Below are 10,081 nucleotides of genomic sequence, written 5' to 3' on the forward strand. Positions count from 1 at the left end.
TGAATAGAATACATACTATTATGTGCTTCGAAAGAATATCATTCTTTAAATCGAATTATTAGAACACAAATCCTATTATGATAGCGCAATATACCTTCATCATCAATCTTGAACTCTGAATCTAAATTATCCGAACCATTTCTTTTTCAAAGACCAATTTTGGATCTTCATTCTGCAGCTTCCGAATTTGTTGAAGAAACATTGGTTTTACCTTCAATTCTACTAATACAACACTTTCTTCATTAAGAGCCAAATGAGCATTCATTGCGAAGTGCAAACAAGGATGACTTTCGACTCGATGCATCAAGAACTACATTAGCTTTCCACGGATGATAGTCAATAACCAAATCATAGTCTTTCAAAGAACTCTAACCACCGTCTCTGTCTTAAGTTCAGTTCCTTCTGAGTCATTAAGTATTTCAAACTTTTATGATCCGTATACATATAACACTTCTCACCATATAAATAGTGTCTCCAAATTTTTAAGGCAAAAACAATTGCAGCTAACTCAAGATCATGTGTAGGGTAATTCTTTTCATGTGGTTTTAATTGCCGTGAAGCATAAGCCACCACCTTTCCCGACTGCATTAACACACAACCCAAACCACTTAAAGATGCATCACTGTACACAACATACGGTATACCTGATTCTGGTTGAGTTAAGACTGGAGCTTCTGTTAACATTTTCTTTAACTGATCAAAGCTCTGCTGACATTCATCAGACCACATAAACTCAACATTCTTCTGTAATAAACGAGTCATTGGTGAAGCAATCATGGAAAAATTCTTTACAAAACGGCGATAGTATCCTGCTAATCCCAGAAAACTTCGCACTTCAGTTACATTCTTCGGTGTTTTCCAATTCACCACTGCTGAAACTTTACTTGGATCCACACGAATTCCTTCAGTTGATATAATATGACCCAGAAATCCAACCTCATGAAGCCAAAACTCACATTTACTAAATTTCGCATATAACCGTTTTTCTCTCAACGTCTGTAGTACAATTCTCAAGTGCTGTGCATGTTTGGATTCTGTCTTTGAATAGACCAATATGTCATCAATAAATACCACCACAAATCTATCCAAATAAGACTGAAAAATTCGATTCATTAAATCCATAAATGCAGCAGGGGCATTCGTTAAACCAAAAGGCATTACCAAAAATTCGTAGTGACCATACCGAGTTTGAAAAGCAGTCTTTGGCACATCACACTCTTTAACCTTTAGCTGATAATACCCAGATCTACGATCTATTTTTGAGAACACTGCAGCACCTTTCAGTTGATCAAACAAATCATCGATACGAGGTAATGGATATTTATTTTTAATTGTTACCTTATTCAACTGCCTGTAATCAATACACAATCGCAACGAACCATCTTTCTTTTTCACAAATAAGACAGGTGCGCCCCAAGGTGATGTACTCGATCCGATGAACCCTTTATCCAATAACTCTTGCAACTGTGTCTTCAACTCTTTTAACTCACCGGTGCCATTCTATACGGTGTTATTGATATTGGAGTACATGCTTAATTACATCAATTGTGAATTCAACCTCACGATCCGGGGTAAACCGGTAATTCCTCAGAAACACATCAAGAAACTCATTAACAATCGACAATTGTTCCATCTTCAATTCGAACCCGACTATCAAGAATATAAGCTAAAATGCTTCATTACCTTTCCGAATCAATTTTCGAAATGTAAAAGGTGAAATAATTCGACATCATTCTTTTATCCCCAAACTCACCAAACTATTTCCCACATCGACATTTTAAATCAATCCGTTTTTCTCTACAATTCACTATGGCATCGTGTTCAATCAACCAATCCATTCCAAGAATAACATCAAATTCTCGGAAAGGTAACAACATTAAATCCGCAGAGAATTCACGGCCTTGTATTTTCAAAGGACAATTCCGACATATTAAATTAACCAACACACTTTGCCCTAGTGGATTAGTGACTTGCAATTCAAGGTCGATGGACTCAATAGTCATTTTCTTTTCGACACTAATGCGGTGCAAATATATAAATGTGTAGATCCGGGATCAATTAAAGCATATCTGAATCATCAAAAGATAGAAATTACCGGCTATCACATCCGGAGCGAAGCTTCTTCCCTTGCCGGATAGCATATGTACGTCAGTACTCTTGTCTCGATCGAGTGCAGTATCTCGTTCCCGAATGAACAGTCCAAAGAAGACTACTTTGACCCGAACGTTTACCTTTACGAGGAGTATTTGCTTGCTTCTCCCCTTGTTCTCTATCTTCTTTTAATAATTGAGGACAATCCCGAATAAAATGATCAGTTCCACCACATTTATAGCAAGCTCCGGCTCTTCCCCAACACTCACCAATATGAAATCTACCACAATTTTTACATCTAAGTCTCGGAATATTTTGCACACTACTAGCACTAGCTGCTGGTTTCTTAGTTACTCTGACATCTTGTTGAGTCGTTTTACTTTTATTCGATCGTTCCGGGATTATAACAGGTCGACCAGAATCATTTCTGAACTTTTTGGCCGAAAAAGTCGAAGTTGGTCTAGAGAAACTTCTTTTGTATACCTCTTTACCTCTTCTTTCTCTTTGCATCTTTCTGTTATACACTTCTTCCATCTTTTGAGCTCGATCGACATGTAATCACAAATTCCGAATCTCTGTACCTCCAATCATCATTCGATTTCATCATTAAGCCCTTCTTCAAATCTAATGCACATTTCTTCCTCTGTCGGTTTTAACATCCCGAGCATATCTCTTGAGATACACAAATTCTCTTTCATATTTGGCCACTGTTTTATTCCCTTGTCAAGATCAAGAAATTCTCTCTTCTTCTTATTTAAATATCTCTTTCCCACATACTTCTTCTTAAATTCGTTTTGGAAGAATTCCCGTAAGTTTATCTGCAGTACCATTTGCCTCAATGGTTTCCCACCAATTATACGCTTCTTCTTTCAATAGCGAAACCGACATCCCAAATAGTCCTCCGGAGAACACATCATCTGCTTAAAACTCTCTCCAAACTCTTTAACCAATACTCTGCTTTAACCGGATCATCGTCCGATCTCCCTCGAAATTCTTCAGCTCCAAACTTTCTGAGTTTTTCAATTGGTGTTCTTTTGCTAGATTCATCTATTAAAGAAGGAGCAACCGGGGTTGTAACTGGTGGTACAGTAGGGGGAGGAGGAGGTTGTTGTGCCTGACTTCTTCCTTGTATTGTTTCATGATACCACTGATTCATTAATCCGTAAATCATATTTTTAAGTTCTTCCTCTCTCATCAAAGAAATAGGGACATTACCACTTGTTCCCTGCTCAGAAGTCTGTATTCTACTATTAACTTCCTCTTCTTGACTAGCACCATCGGGTCTATCAGACATCTTTACAATCTATAACAAAAATTAGTAATTAGATCGGATCATTCACATCACACTATCACAATTTATATGGCATGTATTTTTAAACATTTTACACATCAAATTCGTTCCGAGAATCGACTAAACCTGGCTCTGATACCAATAAATGTAATGCCCCCTTTACCCGAGACCGTCGCCGGAGTCGAGCACGAGGCATTACTAAACTTATTTGAGCACTTAAACAAATTCAAACAATTTATATCACACTTTCCAGACAAGCTGTCCAACTGCGTTATAGATGCAAAAAAAATCATATCTCGAGTTACAAAACTCGAAATCTAAATCCATAAATTTTCCCCAAATCTAGGCTCATATATCTACTTACTAATTTTTTTCTAGAATTTTTTGTTGGGTCAATTAGTACAGTTTATTAGTTGAAGTCTCCCCTATTTTAGGGTTCGGCTGCTCTGACCCCTGTTCACTACGAACCAAATTTCTCCATGTACAGAATTCAAATAACAAAGACGTTTATTTCTATTAAAAACAGACTCAATAAGGAATCCATACATATATAGTATGACTCCTAATTAATTTTTTATAATTTTTAATGATTTTTACAAATCAGAACAGGGGAGTTCAAAATCACTCTGACCTTGTCTCACAAAAATTCAAATATCTCCTGATATGAAAGCCTTTTGCTTACACCGTTTCTTCTATGTGAAACTAGATTCAATAAGATTTAATTTCATATTTTATTCAACCTATAATTATATTTTTATGATTTATGGTGAATTTTCAAACTCAGACTACTGTTACTAACCAAAAACTATTTTAGTACAAAATGTTGTTAACTAGTTTATAACATCTTTACTTCATTTCATTTAAACTCTATACATGCCATATAAATCTTCAAACATAAAACAAAAGCTACCGGAATTGATCTGGATAGTGTGCTTTGTTGTGTTGATCCGATCTACCCACTTCACTTCAAGTCAATCTACATAAAAATATTAAACACACACAAGTAAGCTTATTGAAGCTTAGTAAGTTCATAGGTTAAAAGTAATGCTTACCAAACATAATATTTCCAAACAATACCAAAACACTTACTAAAGTTTCCTGCGATTCACAACCATTGTTATAATAATTCACATAGTTGAGCTCAACAGTAACAACTACTCAATCTCTTCCATTTGGATCACTTCTCTTTTATTTCTTATAATCAAATTAGGAAACGGCTTACGAAATTGAGTACGTCGTTGCTCAATGCCACGATTCACAACTCAGTATGGTTTTCCTCATTGAAATACCATACCTACATATAGGTTAAAAGTAATGCTTACCAAACATAATATTTCCAAACAATACCAAAACACTTACTAAAGTTTCCTGCGATTCACAACCATTGTTATAATAATTCACATAGTTGAGCTCAACAGTAACAACTACTCAATCTCTTCCATTTGGATCACTTCTATTTTATTTCTTATAATCAAATTAGGAAACGGCTTACGAAATTGAGTACGTCGTTGCTCAATGCCATGATTCACAACTCAGTATGGTTTTCCTCATTGAAATACCATACCTACATTTTCAACTCGGTATGGGAAATGCCATACCTACATTTCTTAACTCAAGATGGATTTGATAATACCATACCTACATTTCACATTTCAAGTATGGATAATACCATACCTACATTTCACAACTCAGTATGGATGATACCATACCTACATTTCACACTTTGCCATGGAACAACCATGGTCTTATCCAATCAATTCATCACACGTCCACGATACTGAACGTACTCAATCCTGCGTTTTCCTAATTTGCATTTCCACATTTATTCTTTCATTAACAAAATCTACACAATCCCACAACAAATTAGTATATAATAACACATTATAAACTTCAATCATTCACAAATAAACATCTAAATTCAACCATATGAACTTACCCGCTAATTTGTAGAAGATATTGAAATTTAGGGACTATTCATAACTTTTTCTTTTCCTCGTTCTTCTTTGGATTCTTGATCTATAATATAAAATATTTCTACTCATTAGCATTTATTTGATTTCTATTTCACTTCACAATTTATGCTGTTCAAATTTTGAAATTGCACTTTTACCCCAAAATTTATAGTTTTCACAATTTAGTCCCTACTCAATTCACCCATCAATTGAACTAATTTTTCTCAATTAACACTTTATTTTATCATTATAAACTATTTCAAAACCTTTTATATTCTGAATTTCAACAGAAACCTTCAATTCACAACTTTTTCACAATTAGGTCCTAAATATCATTTCCTATCAAAATCACTTAATAAAACCACCTTAATATGAAATTAGAACTTAAATTTCATAATAATTCATCATAAAATTCCCTTATCCATCCAGGGTAACTTCCAATTTCACCCATAAAATCAAAAACTAATGAATTCTACAAGTGGACCTAATTGTAAAAGTCATAAAAACATAAAATTATCAAGAAAAAGCAAGAATTAGACTCACATGATGTAAAAATATGAAAAACCAGCTTTCTCCAGACCTTCTATGGCGTTTTGGCTGAGAAAATATGAAGAAATGTCTAGATTTTTCAATTACATCATTATTTAACTATTAACTTTTATCTATTTCCAATTTTTCCCTTGTTCACATTGTTTTCTTGCTTATTTCATACCCAAACCGTCCAGCCATTAACCTTTGGGTCTAATTGCTCTTTAAATCCATCTTTTTAAATACTTAAGCTATTTACTCACAATTTAACAAATTTTGTGCTATTTTCAATTTAATCCTTTTTAATTAATTAGCCATCCAAACGTTAAAATTTTCTAACTAAACTTTAATACTAACTCAATGACACTCCATAAATATTTATAAAAATATTTATAGCTCGATTTTAACATTGAGGTCTCGATACCTCATTTTTGACCCGGTTTGACCTAATAAATTCTTTTAATTCACTAATTTCACCATTTCACAAATTCTTCTAAATTCTTACTTGACTCATAAATATTAAATTACTATCTTGTTCAATCTTATTTGTCGAATTTAGTGATCTCAAATCACCATTTCCGACACCACTGAAAATTAGGCCGTTACATAGCTTCAACAAAAGGTAAATTAATATGTACTTGTTTAAAAAGTTCGAGAAATTTATCAAATTGTGCATCATGCAGTCTTTCTTCAACTTCGTTGGGTATGGGACTGGTGGTTTATATTCCCTCAACACCAATTTTTCATTGTCTTCGGGTTTTTCCTCCTCACATTCTTTTCTGTCAGGTTCTGGTTGCAGCTTCTTTTCAGATTAAGCTAACACCTCCCCACTCCTTAATGTAACTGCCTTCATATGCTCTTTTGGATTGGGTTCGGTATTGCTAGGTAGGCTCCCTGGTGGTCTCTCTGAAATCATCTTAGCCAGCCGTCCTATTTGATTCTCGAGCCCTTGAATTGATGCTTGCTGATTTTTAAGTGTAGTTTCAGTATTCTGAAAACGAGTCTCCACTACTGAGATAAATTTTGTCATCATCTCCTCAAGGTTCAGCTTTTTCTCTAGCTGATATTGTTGGAAGCGTGGAAGGGGTGGTGGTCTTTGATTTCCTTGGCCTCCTCATGAGAAATTTTGGTGGTTCCTCCAGCCTGTATTATAGGTGTTACTATAAGGATTATTTTGGGGTCGAGGATTATTACCCATATAGTTTATTTACTCATTCTCCATGTTAGGGTCGTAGGATGGATATTCTAAATTGTTCGTTCCACCTCCACTTGCATCGTACTGCATTACTGGATGAACCTGTGAAGAGTCAAGTAAACCATTAATTTTTCTATTCAAAAGTTCTACCTGATTAAAGAGCATAGTAACTGAATCGATGTTAAAAACGTCGGCTGCTTTAGTCAGCTTTGTCCTCATGACTTGCCACTGATAATTATTCAGTGACATCTCTTCTATGAACTCATAAGCCTTTTTAGGTGTTTTGTTATTGATAGTTCCACCAGCAGCTGCGTCGATCATTTTTCTAGTCGAAGGATTTAACCTATTGTGGAAAGTTTGAACTTGTAGCCAAAGGGGTAATCCATGGTGAGGTCAACCTCTCAATAGATCATTGTATCTCTACCATGCATCATAAAGTGTTCCTAAATCCATTTGCACAAAAGAAGAAATATTATTCCTTAGTTTAGCCATTTTAGCCGGCGGAAAATATTTAAGCAAAAATTTTTCGGTCATTTGTTCCCAAGTTGTGATTGACCCTCGTGGTAATGAGTTTAACCACTGTTTAGCTTTGTTCCTCAATGAGAATGGAAGCAACCGAAGGTGAATGGAATCTTCAGAAACTCCATTGATATTAAAAGTGTCGCAGAATTCCAGAAAGTTTGCTAAATGATTGTTTGGATCATCGTCCTGCAAACCATCAAACTGAACAAACTGTTGTATCATCTGAATTGTGTTAGGTTTCAGTTCAAAATTATTTGCAGCAATAGCAGGCCTAACTATACTCGATTCAGTTCCTGTTAAAGTAGGTTTAGCATAATCATACATAGTACGAGGAACAGGATTCTGATTTACTGGATTTGTAGCAACCATAGGAGGTAAGGGATTATTCTGATTTTCAGCCATCTCATCGGTTGTTGTGTGAATATCATCCTCTTTCCCTTCCACAATGTATTGTAGGCTTCGCTTTATTTCTCTTCGGTTTCTACGAGCTGTGCTCTCTATCTCACTATCAAAAAGTAGAGGTCCTGACGGGTTTTTTCTAGTCATAAACTGTAAAAACATGGCGAAAATAAAGAAAATAAAATTTAGTAAATAAAAACAAAATTAAATTGCAATAAAAATAAAAAATGGCTAAAGTAATAAAAATTAAGCGTTCCCAATATCTTAGTCCATAGCAATGGAGCCAAAAACTTGATGATCACTAAACTAACTAAAAATTCGACTTAAGGCAAGCGCACCTATCGAACAGTAGTATAGTTATGGTGAGACTGGAAATATCGTATCTACGAGGACTAAAAGTACTAGTAATTACTATCTTTTTATTATGTAGCCTAAAAATTAAGAGAATGTTTACCTAAAACTAATTATCTAATTAGCTAAGATTACGACAGAGATTAAGGTTGGAAAATACTTTTGAAAAACCGATTGAGAGGACAATACCCAAGAAAGAATCCACCTAGACTTCACTTATTACCTTTGAATTAGACGATTTATTCACTTGACTTATTCCGTAGAAATCCCTGCTTTATGTTAATATCCCTTTCGAGACTAAAAACAACTGACTCTAGGTTGATTAATTGAAATCTCTTTCTAATTAAAACCCTATAGACCCATTAACTCGATTTATGGATTCCCTTATTAGATTTGACTCTAATCCGACAAATTTATGTCGTTCTATCTCTAGGATTGCATGCCACTCTGCTTAATTATGAATGATCTACTCTTAAACAGGGACTTTTTCTCCACTGAATAAGCACATCAAAAACCTGAATTAATATCCTGGAATATTAAAGCAAGGATTAAAACTCACAATTAAGAATAAGAACAAATATTTATCATATAAATCAAAAAGTAATAAGATTCGTCTTAGATTTCATCTCCCTTAGGTATTTAGGGAGTTTACTTCATGATAATAATGGAAAACATCTCAAAGTATGGAAAACAACAAAACATAAAGAAACCTAAAGAACTTCTAGGAAATTGGATGGAAATCTTCAGTCTTGATGTAGATCATGCCTCCGAGGTGATTCCAATGGTTGTTCTTGAGTACTTCCTTGCCTTCTACTCTCCGTCTCCCCCTTAATCCTCTTCTAGGGTGTTTATATAGGCTTTCAAATGCCCAAAATAGCCCAAAATTAGCCTTTTCCGAGTAGAACTAGACTTGGGCTCGATAGGGACACGACCGTGTGTAATCCTGACTTCGATTAATGTTGACACGGCCATGACACACGGGCGTGTGGTCTACCAGTGTGTCATACACGGGTGTGTGGATCACCGGTGTGGAAGTGTCTAGGCCGTGTGAAACATTGATTTAGGCCCAATTTGTCCGTTTTTGGCCCGTTTCTCGCTTTTTTTACTATCCTAGGCTTTGCTGAGTATAAAACATGAAATCAAAGGGTTAGAAGCATCAAATTCAATGAAACCAAGGAAAAATCATCCATAAATATGCCAAGCATGGGGTAAAAATATGTATATATTATGGTTTATCAAAGTCAGAAGCAATTAAGATCTTGGAACATTGCCACTCAGGACTGATTGGAGGACATTACAGTGGGACTAAGACCGTACATAAAACACTCGAATTAGGTTTTTATTGGCCTACACTATTCAAAGACGCTAACAGGCATGTTACTTTTTGTGATAAATGCCAGAGAACAGGTAATATTTCTAAACGAGATAAAATGCCCTAAACATATATGCTTTCATGTGAAATATTTAATGTATGGGGTATTGATTTTATGGGTTCATTCCCTAGCTCATTTAGGAATAAATACATCTTAGTAGCCGTTGATTATATGTCCAAATGGGTAGAAGCCCAAGCTTTACCTACTAATGATGCTAGAGTGGTGGTGAGGTTCCTTAAGAAACTCTTCTCTCGATTTGGAACACCTAGAGCAATTATCAGTGATAGGGGCACTCATATCTGTAATGCTTAATTTGATAAAACCCTTAAGAAATATGGATTTTACCACAGAACAACTACCCCCTACCATCCTCAAACTA

At 35.1% G+C, this 10,081-nt stretch overlaps 1 non-coding gene across 1 annotated transcript; it reads left to right on the forward strand.

Moving 5' to 3' along the window:
• Window positions 1-7,436: 7,436 nt before the first annotated feature.
• LOC128280051 (small nucleolar RNA R71) lies at window positions 7,437-7,543 on the forward strand. Its single transcript, XR_008270232.1, has one exon. It is a non-coding gene; the product is annotated as a small nucleolar RNA R71 (small nucleolar RNA).
• Window positions 7,544-10,081: the final 2,538 nt, after the last annotated feature.

The sequence above is a fragment of the Gossypium arboreum genome, chromosome 8 (assembly GCF_025698485.1).
Source record: "Gossypium arboreum isolate Shixiya-1 chromosome 8, ASM2569848v2, whole genome shotgun sequence".
Taxonomy (NCBI): Eukaryota; Viridiplantae; Streptophyta; class Magnoliopsida; order Malvales; family Malvaceae; genus Gossypium; species Gossypium arboreum.